At 46.4% G+C, this 21,121-nt stretch overlaps 1 protein-coding gene across 1 annotated transcript in view; it reads right to left on the bottom strand.

The window, feature by feature from the left end:
• The window catches only part of SYNDIG1L (synapse differentiation inducing 1 like), a 54,399-nt gene that overhangs the window by 18,648 nt on the left and 14,630 nt on the right, over window positions 1–21,121 (bottom strand). The window lies entirely within an intron of this gene.

Below are 21,121 nucleotides of genomic sequence, written 5' to 3'. Positions count from 1 at the left end.
GCGATGAGAAACAGGAGCTTGCTATGGACATACCCTGTTTTTGATGGTAAATGAAAGCATTTGGCTGTGCTACTGTCCACGAATTCATGTACATCTCTCCACAGCCTGCCAAAATATGGCTTGAAACTGCCTTGATTTGAGTCTTCTTGTCAAGAATCATTGTGGCAGGTAGTAAGATCAGACTATGAACCATGTGATAAGATGAGAAGGTCAAAGCCATCATGACGGTTAGCATGTGTTGAGCGCTGCCCTTTCTCCTTGGCAGCTTGAGAAAGGGAAGGAGAATCTGATGTAAATGCGCAGTGTATTCTTCATGCTGGGTCATAACTTCCTGGAGAACTACAGTGAATAACAGATGGCCCTGGCATAGACCTGAGGTTGGCATCCCCTGCAGAAACCCTCCTTGCATTATAAACAAGCGGGACATGCTGTGAATTACAGCCCTTTCATTTGTGAGTGATGCCAGTAAATGTAATATATTTTGCATGCTAAAAACCATCACAAAAAACTCCAGCAAGAGTTCTGAAGCTCACAAGGTGAGAGTGGAAATAATGAGAATGAAAAAAGAAAACTGAAAGGCTGCTTGCTATGGAAGTACTATCACTCTTATGGGATCTTGTCTATGCAGTTATTTTTTTATATCTAGTGCCTAGGAACACAGGGAGCTGCCATACTGAGTAAGACCATTGGGTCCATGTAGCTCAGTATTGTCCACACTGATTGGCAGCACCTGTCCAGGACTGCAGACAGGGTTCTCTCCTGGCTCCATCCAGGGATGCCAGGGATTGAGCACCACTTACTAACAGTGCAGATGTGTTACAGAAAACCAATTGCCCCCCCCTTATTTACTCCCACTTTGGGCCTGTGCTCTACTGCGTCACTCAAACCACTGTATCACATACCATCATGTAACATCATGCAATCCTCAGGGGGTGCAGTGGGTCATTGTGAACAGCCAGGGCCATCTTTAGCAGATGTGGCACCGGGGTGCAAATATCCGCCCAGTGCCCCCAAATTACCACGGATAGTGTTGGGATGGCCGTAGCTCTGCACTGCCAGCTATGGGGGGGGGGGCACAACTCTCTCCCATGCCACTGCGGGAGAGCGATCCCCGCAGAGGGTTGGGAGTGAAATTGCGCCCCTCCCAAGCCTCCTTGGGAGGAGAGCGCAGCTTCCCTCCCAAGCCTCCTCAGGAGGAGAGCGATCCTGGCAGAGGCTTGTGAGGGAGGCTGCAAGCCCGCCAGCCTTATGGTTGGCGGGGCACAGCTGGCGGGTGTGCTGGGAAAGGGGAGGCCGCCGGCAAAGCCGTGCAGCTCCCCCACTCGCTGGGGCGCTCCTGAGAGGCCAGCACCCTGGCACAATGCACCACTAAACCCTATGGCAAAGACGGCTCTGCGAACAGCAATGGGCAGGATTCCTGCTTTGCCAGGGGGTTGGACTAGATGACTCTCAGGGTCCCTTCCAACACTACAATTCTATGTTTCTATGTCTGGGTTTGTGGTCAGGAGGCAAAACTGGCTATCAAGGAGACACATGGGCTGGGCCACTCCCAAAGCACCTCAGGCAGCCGGCAGCTGGTCCTGCAACACACCTTGCAGCCTTATTGCTATGGAATCCTACAAGCAGTGGCGTAGCGTGGGGGGTGCAGGGGGGGCCGGCCTCACCGGGCGCAACATCGGGGGGGGGGCGCTCGCCGCCTCCGGAGTTGCTGAAGAGCCTCGGGCGCAGGCTGTAGCAGAGCCCCATGTCTCGCGGAACCGACGAGCTGTGCACGTGTCCGGGCTGAAGGCGTCCGGCAGGCAGCGGCCCCCGCGTGCCAGGGCCGCGGAGGGCGCGCCAGGCAGCCCCTCCTCACAGCCCCACCGCCACTGCCGCTGCTGCAGCTGCTGGGCCATGTTGCATTTTCCTCGCCTCTCTGCCCTCCTCCTCCGGGCAAGCGTCGTTCGCCTCAGATCACCTGACACGGACCTGCCGGCGCTGCCGTGGCTACCTTACCGTAAATACCCCAGCCCAGGCAGCAGCAAGAAGAAGCTGGCAGCGGCGGCAGGTTAGGGGTTAGGGGCGCAAATTACTTGCCTTGCCCCGGGTGCTGACAACCCACGCTACGTCGCTGCCTACGAGTCCCTTATATCAGTTGATTCCAGCTGAACTGATGGTTAGGAGATATTGCAGCTATCCATACTGGTGATGCTACAGTTCCACAGAGAGCAGGTCAGCAGCGTTGCCCTCTAGCAAGTTGATATAGCAGTGCAAAGATTGTATAGAGGCATTTCTGCACTGCCAGTGACCTCACTTCAACACAAGCAAAGTGTTGATCATCCTTCCTCCATGTAACTAACTGTTGGAGGTTTCCTCCTGCCCTCAGCTGATTTTTTTATGCCCCCCCCACATCTCACCAATGCTCCTGCCCTTGACTGACGTTTTACTTCATTTCCCCCCTGTATCTGATCAGGGGCGCCGACTTATAAAAAATAGTGGGGGGGGGGGGGGGCGGGGCCCCATACTTATAAAAAATATTGGGGGGGCCCAAGACCTCCAAACCGCTGCTGCTGGGGGAACGAAAGGGGCGAGCCCCGGCCTTAAGTGAACCTGTGAGGGCCTGCCCTTTGCGGCAGCCGATTGGCTGCCGCCGTGGACGGTGAATATTAATGAGCTAGGGGGAATCCCCACTTCTCGCGGGGCTGACGCCAGCCCCGTGAGATTGTTGATGGGTCGAGATCGGGAGTGGCTTTGTTTTAACTCATTACTGAATGTATTTTAAAAGGTAACTATCGTCAAACAAGGAAAATAAAAAATACCAACATAATTTTGTGATTTTACAAAGCATAATATAACTAATAATTTTCTTAAATTATTGGGGGGGCTGAGCCCCCCCAAACAAATTTTTGAGGGGGCTCGGGCCCCCTCAGGCCCCATGGAGTCGGCGCCTATGTATCTGATACAAGTCCCCCTGTGTCTTACTCATTAACTTGGCGGTACGTGATAGAATTTCTAGTTCATATTACTTTATTGGCTGAAAGTTTGAAAGCAGAGCTTTTTTGGGCGGGAAATGACATGAAATATCTTTGATGCAATCAACAATTTTCCAGAATATTAAACTACCAATCCATCTAACAATTCTACCTGTTAGCTCCTGTCAATTTTTATACAGAAACGTTAGGGGAAACCTAATGAAAATATTGAACAACCCTAATATATACACAAGAGCTTTATATCCTACTTCATTAAAATCAATGAACGTGTTGCTGTTATCCTCAGCTAGAGCAGGACTGCATCTGATAATGCCTCTGCATATTTATACACATATGAACTTGGAATAGTCTATTAACCGACTGATATTATACTGTGATATTTGCAGGGATATCACACTGCCATGCCATCGTACCATGTTTGAGAAAGAAGGGAAGGATAGAGATGAGGACAATTAATTTTATGTAAATGTAAATTATATTTTGGTGAAGCAATGTTCAGTGAAATCACTTATCTGGGGGATATGAATCCAGCAATGAATATAAGAGATTTGTGAGGAATGCCTCTTGTTCAAACCAATTTTTATATTTTCGCAAACTCCTCGAGAGCTAGTTTTATGACAATTTTCTGCCAGCGTTATCTTAAATTGAGATGGATGGGGAAATTCGTGAGTGAACTGAAGCCTGCCTGAAGGACTGATAAAGAGCAGCACGCAGAGCTGGCGAAAGGGTTCTGCTAAGCACAGCAGGTTTCAACAGTCTGTCTGCTTTTACTAGAGAACTTTGTTAATGGTCTTTTTTAAAAAAGAAGACGGATAAAACACAAATTAATGAACACGGTTCAGATGAAAGTATATTACACAGAGTCGCACTGGAATTATCCCGGTGGCTGAAGAAAATTAAAATATTACCAGACGATTTTGATTAAACAAACTCAGGAATGGGGAGCGTAAAACATGGGGGGAAGGAATCATCGGAGCCAAAAGCCTACATGAGATTGTACCGAGGCATTTCTGCACTGCCACAAACCTCACTTCAACACAAGCAATGATTATCCTTCCTCCAAGTAACTAACTGTTGGAGGTTTGCTCCTGCCCTCAATTGATATTTTTTTTGGAAATATTTTTTATTCATTTTTGCCTTTAACAAATATCATCACATCTAAATCACATACACATAGGATTCTCTGAATCCCCGGACTTCTCTCCACCCTTCCATGGTTTCCATCGTTATAATGTTCTCCATATTTTCTTAATACTTAATTCACACCATAGTTCTAGCTACATTGCAAGTGTTTTTTAGAATCCTGCCAATGTTTTTAGTGTTCTTTTAAGTAACTAATTAATTTCCCCCATTCTTTATTAAATTTATTGTCTTCTTGATCTCTAATCTTCCTGGTCATTTTCGCCATTTTGGCATAGTCTGACTATGCCCTCAGCTGATTTTTAATCTGGTACCTGTATCTGGTACTAAAGGCCTCACCAATGTTTACTTCTGAAAGTAATAAATATGGCAGTGCTGTGAAGCTTGTGCAGAGTCCTTTTCTCTCACCACTAACAGGCCACCCTGATTTATGTGACCAAGGGGAGAGGCTTCCTAACTGGAGAGTGATATTTCTAGACAGAGATTAATGCCAACGCCTTTTAAAGATTCCTACAATTGTCATGCATGTTAGGCCAGACTTTTAAATAAGAGTACAAAAGCTATCAGCTCACAGATTATTCTGCTAGCCTGCTATTAGGCTAATCACCTGTGTTTCTATGGGTCCCTCCAGAGTGGTGGCTTTGGATGAATGTATTCTGAAGAATCAGCTTTCCCCAGGAATGCATGTAGCTGCATTGCCACAGCCATGTGGCACCCAAAAGGGTGGTAGTTGTAAAATGCCATCAGGTCCAGGGTAGTTTTTTCAATAATGGCCACACTATTGCCTCCATCAAGATGGCTGGCACCACCCCCTCATGCAGACACCTGTTCACTGCACCCAGAACCCTCCCAGTCATGCCCTCCCAGCCGGATTTAAGCGGCTATGAAGGGCAAGGGTAGCACAGCAACCAGAAACGTAAGATCCCAGGGGTGGGGAGGGGTGGTGCCTTCAGTGGAGAGTAGCCTGGCATGCGTTACACCCAATGACAGTCTTTTCAATGACAGTATTTGCACTGCTGTGCTCTTGTGAAATCCTAGAACTGCCCAACCATGGAGTAAAATAAGGAATAAGTAACACAAAGCAAACCCACCCAACTGACATGAGCTGGAGAAGGGACTGACTGGCTGTGTGAACAGGCAGAGTAATCTGATTCCAAATTGCAGGGGTAGCAGAAGCTTGAGGGAGTTGTCAGTTTCCTCTCACTTTGCGGCAAAAATGGAGCTGGGGCATTTTGCTCACATTTTTATTTGCTTGGGTGGCAATGTGGTCTAAACCACTGAGCCTCTTGGGCTTGCCGATCAGAAGGTCAGCGGTTCGAATCCCCGTGATGGGGTGAGCTCCTGTTGCTCGGTCCCAGCTCCTGACAGCCTAGCAATTTGAAAGCACGCCAAAAAGTGCAAGTAGATAAATAGGTACTGCTCCGGTGGGAAGGTAAACGGCATTTCCGTGTACTGCTCTGGTTTCGGTCTTCTGTTGTGCCAGAAGCTGCTTAGTCATGCTGGCCACATGACCTGGAAAAACTGTCTGCGGACAAACGCTGGCTCCCTTGGCCTGTAAAGCAAGATGAGTGCCACAACTCCAGAGTCGTCTGTGACTGAACTGTCAGGGGTCCTTTACCTTTACCTTTAAGGTAGCTATAAGGGATGACAGAACAGCTTGCAGAGCCAGTGGTAGAGCACATGCTTTGCTGATCTTCAGTGAAAACTCTCCAGAAAGAGAGTTTGGAAAGACCTTTGCTCGAGTCCTTGGGGAGCTAATGCTTAGATGGATTATTGGTCTGACCCTTCTATTTGACTGGAAAGGTGAAGACTTCTAGGATGAATGGGAGGTTCTTTGATATTGAGCTGTACAGGCTTGTGACACCATGACAAAAGCCTCTTCCATTTTCCACTGACAAAGTTAAGAGTGGACAAAGCACGAATCCATGAAAAGTACAATTTTACATTGGCAGGAGGTGGGGTGGAGGTCTTTGAGGTCATTTCCTTCACTGACTACTGGGAGTGTATAAAACATAGCCATTTGAGATTGTGTAAAATAGTGATGCCTCTTTTAGGTAGTGCCTTTCTTGAGTGGTCCTTTGTGATAGAAATGGTTCCACGTTTCAATAAATGCTCACGTGCTTGCTACCATTTTAAAGGGCACTTCTCTTTAAAATGGTACCATGAAGAGAAAAGGTAAGAGAGGCTGAGTTATTAATGACTATTAAATAAGAAAGAAAGATGTCCATAAGGGCAATTTCCAAACATGTGGCATCTCAGTGATTGTTTTCACAGGCATTTTTCAGAGCTCAGAGGCACTGATCCATCATCTCCAACCCTTTTCAAGACATGAGATGTCACTATCAAGTTTCCTCTTGTTTTCTGGGGGGAGATCTTCAGCTTTGTTCTAAAGCACATGGGAGATATTCCTGGTCCTCGCCACCATAAGATCAAACCCCGAGGATAACAAGAACCCCAAAAGGGAAGAAATGAGGTGCGAGACTGGTTACATTATGCTCAGATTAAAGAAGTTTTTAAAAATGACAAAAAGTTAGGGTTCCAGGTGGAGAAATAATAATAATAATAATAATAATAATTTATTATTTATACCCCGCCCATCTGGCTGAGCCTCCCCAGCCACTCTGGGCGGCTCCCAATCAGTATTAAAAACAATACAGCATTACATATTAAAAACATCCCTGAACAGGGCTGCCTTAAGATGTCTTCTGAACGTCAGGTAATTCTTTATCTCTTTGACATCTGATGGGAGGGCGTTCCACAGGGCGGGCGCCACTACCGAGAAGGCCCTCTGTCTGGTTCCCTGTAACCTCACTTCTCGCAATGAGGGAACCGCCAGAAGGCCCTCGGCGCTGGATCTCAGTGTCCGGGCTGAACGATGGGGGTGGAGACGCTCCTTCAGGTATACAGGACCGAGGCCGTTTAGGGCTTTAAAGGTCAGCACCAACACTTTGAATTGTGCTCGGAAACGTACTGGGAGCCAATGCAGATCTCTCAGAACCGGTGTTATGTGGTCCCGGCGGCCACTCCCAGTCACCAGTCTAGCTGCCGCATTCTGGATTAATTGCAGTTTCCGGGTCACCTTCAAAGGTAGCCCCACGTAGAGCGCATTGCAGTAGTCCAAGCGTGAGATAACTAGAGCATGCACCACTCTGGCGAGACAGTCCGCGGGGAGGTAGGGTCTTAGCCTGCGTACCAGGTGGAGCTGGTAGGCAGCTGCCCTGGACACAGAGTTAATCTGCGCCTCCATGGACAGCTGTGAGTCCAAAATGACTCCCAGGCTGCGCACCTGGTCCTTCAGGGGCACAGTTACCCCATTCAGGACCAGGGAATCCTCCACACCTGCCCGCCTCCTGTCCCCCAAAAACAGTACTTCTGTCTTGTCAGGATTCAACCTCAATCTGTTAGCCGCCATCCAACCTCCAACCGCCTCCAGGCACTCACACAGGACCTTCACCGCCTTCACTGGTTCTGATTTAAAGGAGAGGTAGAGCTGGGTGTCATCTGCATACTGATGAACACCCAGTCCAAACCCCCTGATGATCTCTCCCAGCGGCTTCATATAGATATTAAAAAGCATGGGGGAGAGGACAGAACCCTGAGGCACCCCACAAGTGAGAGCCCAGGGGTCTGAACATTCATCCCCCACCACCACCTTCTGGACACGGCCCAGGAGGAAGGAGCGGAACCACTGTATAACAGTGCCCCCAGCTCCCAGCCCCTCTAGACGGTCCAGAAGGATGTTATGGTCGATGGTGTCAAAGGCCGCTGAGAGATCCAGCAGAACTAGGAAACAGCTCTCACCTTTGTCCCTAGCCCGCCGGAGATCATCAACCAGCGCGACCAGGGCAGTTTCAGTCCCATGGTGAGGCCTGAATCCCGATTGGAAGGGATCCAAATGGTCCGTTTCCTCCAGGCGTGCTTGGAGTTGTTCAGCAACCACCCGCTCAATCACCTTGCCCAAGAATGGCAGATTTGAGACTGGGCGATAGTTGGCCAAATTGGCCGGGTCTAAAGATGTTTTTTTAAGAAGCGGTTTAATGACCGCCTCTTTCAGCGGGTCTGGGAAGGCTCCCTCACAGAGGGAAGCGTTCACCACCCCACAGAGCCCATCGCCCAGCCCTTCCCGGCTCGCTTTTATCAGCCAGGATGGGCAAGGATCAAGGAGACAGGTGGTCGGTTTCACTCGTCCAAGCAGCCTGTCCACATCCTCGGAGGTAACAGATTGGAATTGATCCCATGTAACAGGACCAGACAGAACTCTAGCACTCTCCCGCCCTGGCCCTGCTCCCACGGTGGAGTCTACCTCCTTCTGAATCTGAGCGATTTTATCTGCAAAAAACTTTGCAAAAGCATTGCAGGAGATCTTGGGGTCCCTACCAGGCCCCGTTGGTACAGGTGGTTCTGATAGATTGCGAACCACCTGAAAAAGTCTCCTGCTGCTGTTTTCTGCAGATGCAATGGAGGCGGTGAAGAAGGCCCTCTTCGCCGTCGCCATTGCCACTTGGTAGGCTCGACGTTGAGCTCTAACCCGTGTCCGGTCTGGTTCAGAATGAGTTTTCCGCCACCGGCGCTCTAGCCGTCTCAACGATTGTTTCATCACCCTCAGCTCCGGGGAAAACCACGGGGCTGTCCGGGCTCCATGCAATCGGAGAGGGCGCTTCGGAGCCAGACAGTCAATAGCCCTGGTTAACTCCGCATTCCAGCGGGCCACCAGGGAATCAGCTGAAAGGCCATCAACTTGGGATAGAGCATCCCCTACCACTCTCTGGAAGCCAACTGGATCCATTAAGTGGCGGGGGCGGACCATCGAAATCGAAGTTAGAAATCGAAATCGAAGTTAGAAACAGAATTGTTAGAACCAAAGACCAAGGTACTATCTAGAATGTATAACTTGCTGCTAAAATGGAATACACAAGACGAAATGGTTAAATCGGCTATGATAAAATGGGCACAGGACATTGGGCATAACATTATGTTTGAGGACTGGGAAAGGTTGTGGACCACTGGGCTGAACTTCACTGCATGTAATGCTCTGAAGGAAAATGTAATGAAAATGATATATAGATGGTACATGACCCCAGTTAAACTTGCCAAAATATACCATTCGTCTGACAATAAATGTTGGAAATGTAAAGAAAATGAAGGAACATTCTTTCACCTCTGGTGGACATGCCCTAAGGTGAAGGCCTTCTGGGAAATGATATATAATGAGTTGAAAAAGGTATTTAAGTATACCTTCACTAAGAAACCAGAGGCCTTCCTTCTGGGTATTGTCGGCCAGAGGGTGTTAAAGAAGGATCGAACATTTTTCATGTATGCAACAACGGCAGCAAGGATTCTCATCGCAAAAAATTGGAAAACTCAAGATTTACCCACACTGGAAGAGTGGCAGATGCAGCTGATGGACTATATGCAACTGGCCGAGATGACTGGCAGAATCCGAGATCTGGGAGAAGAAAAGATGGAGGAAGACTGGGAGAAATTCAAGATGTATCTACAAAAACATTGTAATTTGTTTGAATGTTAAGAAGGATGCTAGATTATAAAAAATTGGCCACCACTAAACTAGATTTAAATTTGATGCTAAGTGAGATTAAAGAAAATATAAAAATTTTATTGGAAAAAGTGCTAGATTACATTTGAATGTGTGGACATGTGACTGTAAACAAGTTGATAATTTGTTTGGAAAAAATTTTTTAACGACGTAAATGGGAGAGGGGGACGTGAGGGAGTCCAAAGAAGCGAAGAATTTGTTGTGATAGAAGCAAGATTGTTTTATGTGTGCATTTTATATCTAAAAAAACCTTAATAAATATTTAAAAAAAAAAAAAAAGGGAAGAAATGACTCATGGGTTCACATCAGAACAGGCCTCATAATAATGCAGATAAACTATGCAGTGGAGCTACAGCAACACGGCCTCATTTCTTGTTTGTAGCTGGAACTGCACCTGGAGGAGGAGCTAGTTGTGATGCCCCATCAGTTGCTGTATTTTAATTTTAATTTTTAATTTAATCAGCTGTATTTTAATTTAATCCTCAAGGGTGTTACATGCAATAATGCCAGCGAGTTTTCCAAACTCACACATCAATTCTCCATCGCAGCATACACACACAGAGATGGGCATAGGAAATAAGAGGATAGGGACTGAGAAAGCTCAGTTTAGTCTGTTTCTTAAATTTGCAAATGCTTATGGATCCTCTGACAAAGGATGCCACAATGGTTTACCATGATTGCTTCCAATTCACCCCTCCCTGCTAGCAAATAGAAACATCAAACTATGATCCTTGGCTTGGCATTACATTCACTTTAAAGACCATGGCTTGTGTTGTGTTGTGGGGACAGGAAAGCATATCAGGACAAAGAAGGGCTCTTAAACACATCTATCCTTTTTTGCTACAAAACAAGAGTGGAAATTGAAACTGCACTCTGAAGCTCTGCAGCATTCAAACTACAGAGCTCAAGAAGTCCAAAAAGCACTATACTGAAACACAGCAAGTCCTGGCATACGTAGTGGCTTGTTTCACTCCAAACCAACCATAATTGGAAGCCAGTATTTGTTCCTGGCTTATCAATCATAGTTTCAGGGCTGGTGCTGCCATTAGTTGGGACTCTGGGTTGGACTTGGAGCCAGAGGAGTCTCAGTCCGCACCGGATCCTTTGCCTCAGGCAGCAGCTGAACCTAGTCTGGGGCCTGATTCTGGAGAGCCCCAGTCTGCACAGGTTCCCCTGCAACAAGCACCAGCTGGGCTGAGTCAGGAGCCTGAGCCTACCCTGGCTCTGGATGCGGGGATTACCTCGTTGCCTTCAGCTGGGCAATCACTTACAGCTGCTGCACTACCAGTTGGGTCAGGAGTGGCTGAGGCAGCCTCTGGATCTAGTAACCCACCAACATCTCCCGAGTTGCAGAGACTCAGGTCTGAGAGAAGGAGAGACCTGAGAACTCACACGAGGAGTGCTCGCCTTTGGGCGAGACAGGGAGGTGAGTCACTGGGGGATCAAGACCGGCCGTTACCGCAACAGAGATAAAAGGTGGCTGGACCCCACCCCAGGTTGCGGGAGCAACGTTGCTGTTTGCCAGAACCTGCCTGTGATCCTGTGCCTGACCTTGCCTGGTTTCCTGCCTCATGTCCTGCCTTGGCCCTGTCAGACTGACTCCTCGCGGAACCCTTGGATTTGGGATCAGACCTGGACCGTGTTACTTGGGTTACCCCTGGGCCCAGCACAGTCAGAATGAAGCTGCTGCCTCAGGCAGCAGGTGCTGGGGGACAGGGAAGGGAGGCAAGGTGATAGAAGACAGAGCTATATGGGCTTGTTCTGTGCAGGACGGCGCACTGGAGGACGCTGTCCCATCCCCAGTGCTGAACAAAGATGCAGCTGCCAACCCAGTGGACTTGTGTCTGTGGAATAGTAGGGGGCACACTTGCCCTTCAGGCAGCCAAATGTCTTGGGCTGGCCCTGCATGGGTTATTTGGAGAGAGATAAGCCATGATCCTTGGGCAGAATGTAGAGCTAAGCCAAGGATCATAGTGTGTTGCTTCCTTTCCCAGTGGGGAAGAGCAAAGCAGGATCGATGTGCACAGTCACGGAAAACCATTAAGCCCAGCTTATTGTGACATGGGAACACAGTCGGTGCGTGAGTGCAAAGAACAAAGTTTCGGAGACAGACACTATGACCTCCTGTTTGGGTAACAGCTGCAGCGCTTCTGGCACGACTGAGATGTAATTTATAATAAAGAAGAGGGATTCTCTAGAGAAGGCAACGCACACAGCTAAATCCCAGCACATCACCCACAGATCTGCAAAGCGGATTGGACATTTCTCATGTTAAAGTGTATTTTGTTCAAACTGGGGGCTTATTGCCCAGCGTCAGACTTTCAAGACATAAGAAATCAAACTCAATTCAATCTGAAACAGATAAAATTTGCTAAAAACAACCATGATCTGTTCTCATTTAAAATCCATTGCCATATGCTGACGGGTGGTATTGGTATTCTCATCCATACTCTGTTAGACTGTGCAATACTAGCAGCTAGTAATGGTTCATAGCACAGGAAAAGCTAAGCACGCACACACACGCACACGCAAGCACACACACACACACACACACACGGGAGACAGTGACATTAAAGATGGATTGAACTGAACAATGATGGCACTTGAAGTGAAATAAATAAACTGGACTAGATGCCGGTGTCCATCATCTCTATGTGAGTCTGAAGTCATCCACTTTCAGCTGTCCCTGGAGTCACAACATGACTAACAATGTCCCTTACATAGTGCCACTCTGTCCACCCAAACGCAGGATAGTATGCTGATCCCCATATCAAAGCAATGAAGTTACAAGTGGTTGAATCTGTAAATGCTTGTCTCAGCGAAGCCTCTTGGATTCCAGTTTGACACTTGGCTCACTCACAGCTGGACATAATAGTCAAAGCTAATGGCAGACTAAGTAGTTTCCCGAAGAATCAATCACAGGATAATTGCCCTGTCAGGTAAACATTCCGTTTTCCCTTCTATGCTCCAGTTATGCCCTGTATACGCCAGATGTTAGAACAGCATGTTGGTGTGGACTCCTTTTTCTGTATGATCTTCTGGGCAACATGCAAAATGAGCTAGCTACTCTTCAACATTCAACAAGTGAAACTGTACTCTGTGGACTTCTTGTGGGCTTTGTGGCAAACGCAGTAGCAAAAAGATCAGAGAGGTTCGTTTCAGCTACTAAACAAGTCCTTGGTGCCAAAGTGAGGATTAGAAACGTGGTCCCCCAGGTCCTAGTCTGACACTCTAACCGGTAAACCACACTGGCTCTCAACTCAAGATCTTGAGGGTCATGAGTCTTCCTTGCAGCACTCTCTAACAGAGGAGCTGCTGCATTCTACACCAGCTATGACATTTGGAACATCTTCAGCATCTTTTCCACACAGAGCAAATTGCAATAATCTGGGACGTCACCAGAGCATGGGCTACTGAGGCTATCTAAGCTGAGAATGGCCTTAGCTTGGTGCACCAGCCGGCACTGGGCAAACGTTCTCCTCATGACTTTATGTTGCCAGCAGTGGGGCAGATTGGAGCAGGAATGTGAGGCAAATGCAGCTCCAGTACTTTTTGACAGCAGGAACAATGATGTCATTGGCTGGAGTGATACTTGCTAATGCTGCAAATAAGGCTGGGCGATATATCGTCCAAAACCAGTTTGAAGTCCATATCATGATATTGGTTTCATAATTTTTGATCTGGCAATATATTGTGAATCATGATGTGTGTGTGCTATGCAAAAATCACAATTTGGGGGGAAAACTGTGAAGCCAGCCGATGCCTCTGCATAGTTCCATCATTATTACAGACGTTGTGATATATCACGATGTTTAGCTGATGATATATCACAATGTTGAAAACCAGATATCACCCAGTCCTAGCTGCTAATTTGAGGGTTAGAAGGCAGGTGTGGTTTGGCACACAATCCCTTTGATAGATACGCTAGGGTCAACAGTAGGCTGGACCAAGTTCAACCAATAAAATTGATAGCTGATGGAATGTGTACTCAAGTCTCTTCAGCCAAAGTCCAATAGGCTAACCAAATTACCACCCTTTGGCAGCTCAGTATTTTATGACTATCAACTGATCCTAAGAAATTGGATTCTCCTTGGGGCATGACTATGGGGGCTGTCACAATGAACTTCTGTACCTCAAAACTTTTCACTACAGTCATACCTTGGAAGTCTAATGGAATCCGTTCCGTAAGTCCGTTCAAGTTCCAAAACATTCAGAAAGCAAAGCGCAGCTTTTGATTGGCTGCAGGAAGCTCCTGCAGCCAATCAGAAGCTGCAGAAGCCACAATGGATGTTCGGCTTCCGAAAATCATTTGAAAAGCGGGACACTCACTTCCAGGTTTTGATCGTTCGGGAGCCGATTTGTTCGGGAGCCAAGGCATTTGAGATCCAAGGTACGACTGTATTTCACTACTGCCAGGTGAGGAAAAGGCTCTGAAACTACAGAGGCACCACTTCAATGTGGGGATTTCAGACCTGGAAGAGGCGATGGAATTATTACCAGCATTTGCTGGGCTTTTGTTCCAGTGTGGGATCTAGGAAGTATACTGAAGGGGAGAGTTCAGACAGTCTATGATGGAGGGGAGCTAATTCACCTGTCTGAAGCGACTAGTTCAATAGAGCTAGGAAGGAGTGAATATGCCATTTGTTCTTTTCTCCTAATAGCAATAGAGTCAGCTGCCCCAGTGATGGGCTTCTGTATCTGACAGAGGCTAAATTGCTTTGAGAATTGGGATGCCATGTGCTGATGTTTAGAGGTTCGCTAGTCAAATTGGCCAATTTCCAGATGGAAATCAAATCTTTATTCTCGCTGATAAAAATGTTTCTTGGCAGAGGCAAAGTGCTGACTGCCAAGACATCTCCGCTAATGGTGAAAAACCAAGATTAGGTGTGGAACCCTTGGTGAGGGCGAATCATAAAGCTGCCAGCAAGCGTTGGCATATTGATGGAGAACAGCCAAAAGCTTTCCTTACACCGCCATAAATATTCCCAGATAATTTCTTTTTTAAAAATCCTCTGCATTGTAACCTTGCTGGGTTCTTTCTCAGAGCTAGTTAGAAAGCAGCTAACTGAAGTTGTGGGGTTTTTTGGGGGGGTTGCTGCTCCTACCTGATGGCTGTGCTCTGCCTCCAACTCACAGAGGTGGCATGGTTCAGAATATGAGTAGCTGAGAATTGCAGATGGGGAGAGTGCAGTTGTAGTTGCACTCAGGCTCTGCTTTTGGGTTTGCCATGGGCATCTGGTTGGCCATTTAGTCCAGGCTCCTGGACTAAATGAGCCTTTAGTCTGGTCTGAGTCAGGTAAATAGTAAATGCTGATCTGAAAACAATAGAAGAGCTCATGTACCATGTGGGGAAGTTGGAGGAGAACCTCTCCATCTTCATGCCTCATAACTTAAGAGTTGCTGTTAAAGAGCCAAAAGCTGAGAACAGGTCAGAATCGTCGTCTTTTCACTCCCCTGTTCCTCAGTTCTTCAATCAACTCTTGCGTTTGGCAATTTTAAAAATTGAGGCATATTGATATTATTTTCATTTCCACCCGTTTCTTTGCACAATGAATGTCAAGGACCCATGAGCCCAATCAGCTCAGAGTGAGGACTTCATGATCCTCAAACCATAAAGAAAGTGGGTTATGGAGTATTCTCCATAAAAATAGAAAAATCACTTAATTCAGGGAAGTATTCGGCCGCAATGCAAACAATGCACTGCACCACAGAAGAGAGATAATCAACTCAGTTTCTGTTTGGTCACTAGATGTCTCTGTTGGTCTATATTTAGACTGATTCCCTAAGTAACACTGAGTAGGGACAGTTTTGTGTGGGAGGTTTAGAATCCAAATCTCCTCCACTCAACCAAATATTGACTGTAGATTACGGAAAACTGTCTCCATAAGTGCTCTCTCAGTAACTGCCTTGCTTATTAACAATGCAGTTTCTCAATGAATAGTCCCATTGTTGTATGGCACAGTAAGTCTATAATTAGGCAGGGCATTTCATTACGAGCAGTCCCAAAGCCTTTCAGAGCATGACAAAGAGATACAGATTCAGGTTGGACAATCCTAATAATCTGGAGGCTCTGGAATGTGCTGCAGCCTCGTATGCATCTCCCACCTGCTTTCCAAACGTAGCTGATTGGAAAAGGATTCAAAGGTAGAATTGCAGGAGTCAAATTATGCTTTATTTAGGAAGACTCACTGTCTTACAGTCCAAAGATTGCTGTGTGCAACCCTCCATGCACACTGCTCTCAAAACTGTTCTGGGATGACTTTTAACAGTCACAAACAAGAGATCCACTCTCCAAAGTTACCACCACTCCGCCAGTCTCCTTTCTCCCAAAAGAGGAGAGATTCTTGGGCATCTACATGCAGCCAACACTTAACTGATGCAGACCCAGATATAGGGATCTTATAGAATTCTAATGGAACAAGGAGTGGAAATTGCCAATGGCCGCTCATTCGCCCCCATGATCAGTTGTTGCTTTCAGCTTGCAAATGATACATAATTATGGCCCACCCACCCAATTTGCACTGTGTTTCCTTTGTAGTGAAATAAATGGGGTGGGAAGACGTAATGAAAACGTAGTTTATGTAATTATGTCAATTGCTTAAGCTACATAATTTAACAACGGCGGACGCTGAGGGGAATAGCATCAGTTTTTGAAGAAGATCAGCTGCAGTGGAACGGAAACAGTGCTGAGAGCAACAAATATGAGGTGGCACAGAAAATGATGCCTTTTTACATCACTACCGGCACACACACACACACATACATACACACACACAGACAAAATGTTTTTCCATCACTTGTTCTAATCTGTCATATGGTCTAAGCATTTGCAAAATGCTCATTTGTCTATAATTCTGAATTACTACAATGCATAGGAGCCAACTCCCAGGGGCCATGGGGGCTTCGGCCCCCACAACAAAATATTCGAGGGGGCAGGGCCCCCGCAAAGTTGATGAGCATTCCTATTCAAACAGTGTGTGTGCACTGTGTCATGTGATTGATTATGCGGGGTGGGGCTTACCTGGTCCCCACAACATTTTATTCAAGATGGCACCCCTGCTACAAGGTAGACAGTGACATGTGAAAAAAGTAAGATGCGGGGATCTGCAGAACCTGAGGGTTATGTGGGTATTTGGTAATTTTTATGATGCATTATAATAATTGTCCTGATCTCAATATAGTCCCCGCAGAGTATGAATTCATCTGGAAGTAGCTTTAACTAGTATTTTCCCTGTTTGTTTTCCTCAGCCATATATGTGTGTGTGTATATATATATATCCTATTTTTTCTTTTATATACCGGTACCTACTGTGTCCATTGTGCATATTTTTCCTTTCTTTCTTTTTTAAAAGAAGTATACCCATTGATTGAAAAATGAACAATTAAAATAATAGTTACGGGTAGGTAGCCGTGTTGGTCTGCTGTAGTCAAAACAAAATAAAAAAATTCCTTCCAGTAGCACCTTAGAGACCAACTAAGTTTGTTATTGGTATGAGCTTTCGTGTGCATGCACACTTCTTCAGATACAATGGATCATAAATCATAAGACAGAGAAACCAGTAGGAGAACACTTCAATCTCCCAGGCATTCTATACAAAGTAGCTGTCTTATTTCAAAAGAATTTTAGAAACAGACTGGAAAGAGAAGTTGCTGAATTGCAACTTATTACCAAACTTAAGTAGGGACGCGGGGGGTGCTGTGCAGAGCCTAGGACTTCCCGATCAGAAGGTCGGCGGTTCGAATCCCCGTGACGGGGTGAGCTCCCGTTGCTCAGTCCCTGCTCCTGCCAACCTAGCAGTTCGAAAGCACGTCAAAGTGCAAGTAGATAAATAGGTACCGCTCTGGCGGGAAGGTAAATGGCGTTTCTGTGCACTGCTCTGGTTCGCCAGAAGTGGCTTAGTCATGCTGGCCACATGACCCAGAAGCTGTACGCCAGCTCCCTCGGCCAATAAAGTGAGATGAGCGTCGCAACCCCAGAGCCGGCTACGACTGCACCAAATGGTCAGGGGTCCCTTTACCTTTACCAAACTTAAAACCATGGAGAGACCTCGTCTGAATAGAGACTTTGGATTCTTATCTCATTATACATGATAAAGCTATTTTTAGCCATCTCACCCCTTGCTTTTTCCTGTAAGACCAATTGCAGTCGTTAACAGCCCAACAGGTTTACCACACCTATCAGCCAACCACCCTTCCCACCACCCTTTTGAGTAATACCCCTCCCCACCCTCTCACTATATATAAGAGTCTGGTGACTTCTGTTTCGGTGTATCTGAAGAATTGTGCATGCAAACGAAAGCTCATACCAATAACAAACTTAGTTGGCCTCTAAGGTGCTACTGGACAATTTTTTATTGTATTTTTATGTTGTGAATGGCACCCTGAGATCTGCGGATATTTTTAAAATTAAAATAATGATTTATTCAGTAAATTACAACACCATTTCAGGCACATGAAAAGAAACCCAAAATAGCACTCTTGTTAATTACTATTCCAGCTACTTAAATGGTAAACTAATGATTGGATTCCTATATTAAGAATGACCTAGATCATTCTTAAAGAACAATGCTGTCCCCAAAGCCTGGCAGAAGTTGACACAAACATGGTGTCTGCATGAAGCAGGTCTTATCAAGAAAGTTTTTCTTTGAAGTATGGAATAACTGAGTTGGAGGCTGAGGTTAGCAATTTTAGCAAACTGGAAAGTGTAATAATTAGCCCCATTCATTAACCCAGATGGGTCTGATAAAAAGTCTCCAGGGTGAATTAGAAAAGATGAAAACAATTTCAATATGGCTTTTGGAACAAAAGACTACAATAGCCTGATAGGCACAAACAATGGAACATATGCAGGCTTTACATTAAAGACAGGCAAGCAAATGGATACATGCCATGGGCTTGATTTGTGACCCCCTCAGTATGACAAGGGACACGGGTGGCACTGTGGGTTAAACCACAGATCCTAGGACTTGCTGGTCAGAAGGTTGGCGGTTCAAATCCCTGTGACGGGGTGAGCTCCCGTTGCTTGGTCCCTGCTCCTGCCCACCTAGCAGTTCGAAAGCACGTCAAAGTGCAAGTAGATAAATAGGTACCGCTCCGACGGGAAGGTAAACGGCGTTTCCGTGCGCTGCTTTGGTTTGCCAGAAGCAGCTTAGTAATGCTGGCCACATGACCCGGAAGCTGTACGCTGGCTCCCTCGGCCAGTAAAGTGAGATGAGCGTCGCAACCCCAGAGTCAGCTACGGCTGGACCTAATGGTCAGGGGTCCCTTTACCTTTACAGTATGACAAGGATGTAAGAGTTACTGGGAGACATAAACCAAAACCAAAATTAAGCTGAGAGAAAATGTGTTTATTCTTGAAGATTGGGGGGCGGGGGCAGGGTGGGGTGGGGGAGAAACTGAATTGACCTGGCTGCCTTGCTAGTAGATGAGAAACAGTGTTATCAGTGGCTCGTATCGCATGAAATTTTCTTACGGAAGTTCGAGAACCTCAGATGACAGTAATAACTGCATTCATCAAGTAGTAGCTAGAGACTCCTAGCCAAATAAACCAATCTGTGAAATCCAGCTCTCCTCCATGCCAGCTTGACCTTTCAGCTTCCTGGCTCACAGTCCTATTATTTCCACATCTCTCTCAGAAACCATCCTGAGCCCTTGTGTTTAGGGTTGTCGGGTCACAGCACAGACCGAGACATGCTCTCCTGAAGGAAGAGAGAAAGCAGGCACTCCTTCCCTCTCCTCAGCTGCTGTATGGAACAGCTTCCAGCGCCTTCCTCTAAAGTTTCCTGAAAATGAAGCCAATAGGACCAAAATGGTATTAATCCAGAACTGCATTCCTGTTTCTTTACTGCATGTGTTGATCAGGTCTCTGATATGCGGACACCCCCTAAGGAAACACTCAGACTTTTTCCTGAGAGGTACACAAGAACCTGTCAGCTCACTTTGACCTGAATTGAAACGAAGTCATACTCCTTTGCCAAGATCTCCATCCTCCTCGTGGAGTTCTTGTTGCTAAGGATGGGACAAGATAGGCCAGCTGCTCCCAGTGAATGCTGAACAGCTTGTGTTTGGGAACTGTATGCTGATTGCATGCATTAATGGTGATTGTTTCCAAACCTCCACCAGCATCTCTGCAGCCGCTTATCTCTGCAGTCTATGACACACATTTGGCCTCTCGGAGAGCTCTAGGCATACACAGGCTGCCAAGACCTTCCTCTTTGCCCATTGTCCTGATTGCAGCTAGTCCCACTGAATGCTCCCACTACATTTAACTGCCTGTAGTACATTTACAACAAGATAAGGTGTTTTTTTTTAAAAGAGCCACATTAAAGTACATTTAAAAGAAGATCAGGGATCCTCATAGCTCTGCCTCTTTCCTTTTTTTTCTATTACACCATTCAAACAAAAAACAAAAACAAAAACAAACAGGACACATTGAAATAGCTCCCATTTCAGGGATCAGGAATTCTGTTCCAGCGCTTCTGATTCCCCTAAGCCCAGCCATATAGTGCCAGAGCTGGTTGTCCATTGTCTACATGAGAGAGCAGTGCTTGCTGTGAATGGCTGGGTTCCCTCGCTAAGTACAATGGCGTTTTTGTCAGGATGCAAAGGTGTAGTTCCTGAATGTAGTGGCAGTTGAATGTCAGGCAGCGATTTAACCTGAACACACTGACTAGCTGCTGGTCAAATGGGAAGAAGACTGGGCAAACAGCTCAAGAAGCTCCTTGAACATCTAAAGTCCAGATCAAGCCATGTAACAGGATCCCTCCTTCTTTCTCCCTCACACATTCACACTCTAAAGCAGGCTTTGTTAACCTAGTGTCCTCCTCCGAGTGTCCTTTGCCAATGTGGCTGGCGGCTGACACTGATGGGTGTTATAATCCCAAACACCGGGATAGCACCAAGTGTGAGACATACAAAAGCAGGGATATTTAAGGGTTAATTATGTTCTTGGTCTGGATGACAGCAGACTCTGACTGGAAATTCTAGTCATTTGGGAGTTGGTGGTCAGTAAAGAATATGGTTGAATATTGGTCACTAGAAGGACAGATCGTGAAGCTGAGGCTCCAATACTTTGGCTACCTCATGAGAAGAGAAGACTCCCTGGAAAAGACCCTGATGCTGGGAAAGATGGAGGGCACAAGGAGAAGGGGACGACAGAGGATGAGATGGTTGGACAGTGTTCTCGAAGCTGCCAGCATGAGTTTGACCAAACTGCGGGAGGCAGTGGAAGACAGGAGTGCCTGACGTGCTCTGGTCCATGGGGCCACGAAGAGTCGGACATGACTAAACGACTAAACAACAACAACAAAGAATATGGTTGAAATTTGGCAGATGAAAGGGGGGTAAGTAGTTCTGATGGGGCTTTCCTCCTCAGCATGCCTGACCTAAAAAAGAGAAACACCTTTCATTTCTCCTCATGTCATATACTGTTTTTGTTCAGTTTTGCTCAGTGAAG

This window comes from Podarcis erhardii (assembly GCF_964252035.2).
Source record: "Podarcis erhardii genome assembly, chromosome: 1".
NCBI lineage: Eukaryota > Metazoa > Chordata > Lepidosauria > Squamata > Lacertidae > Podarcis > Podarcis erhardii.
Note: the sequence above shows the minus strand (reverse complement) of the source record. Positions and strands in the feature narration are given on the sequence as shown.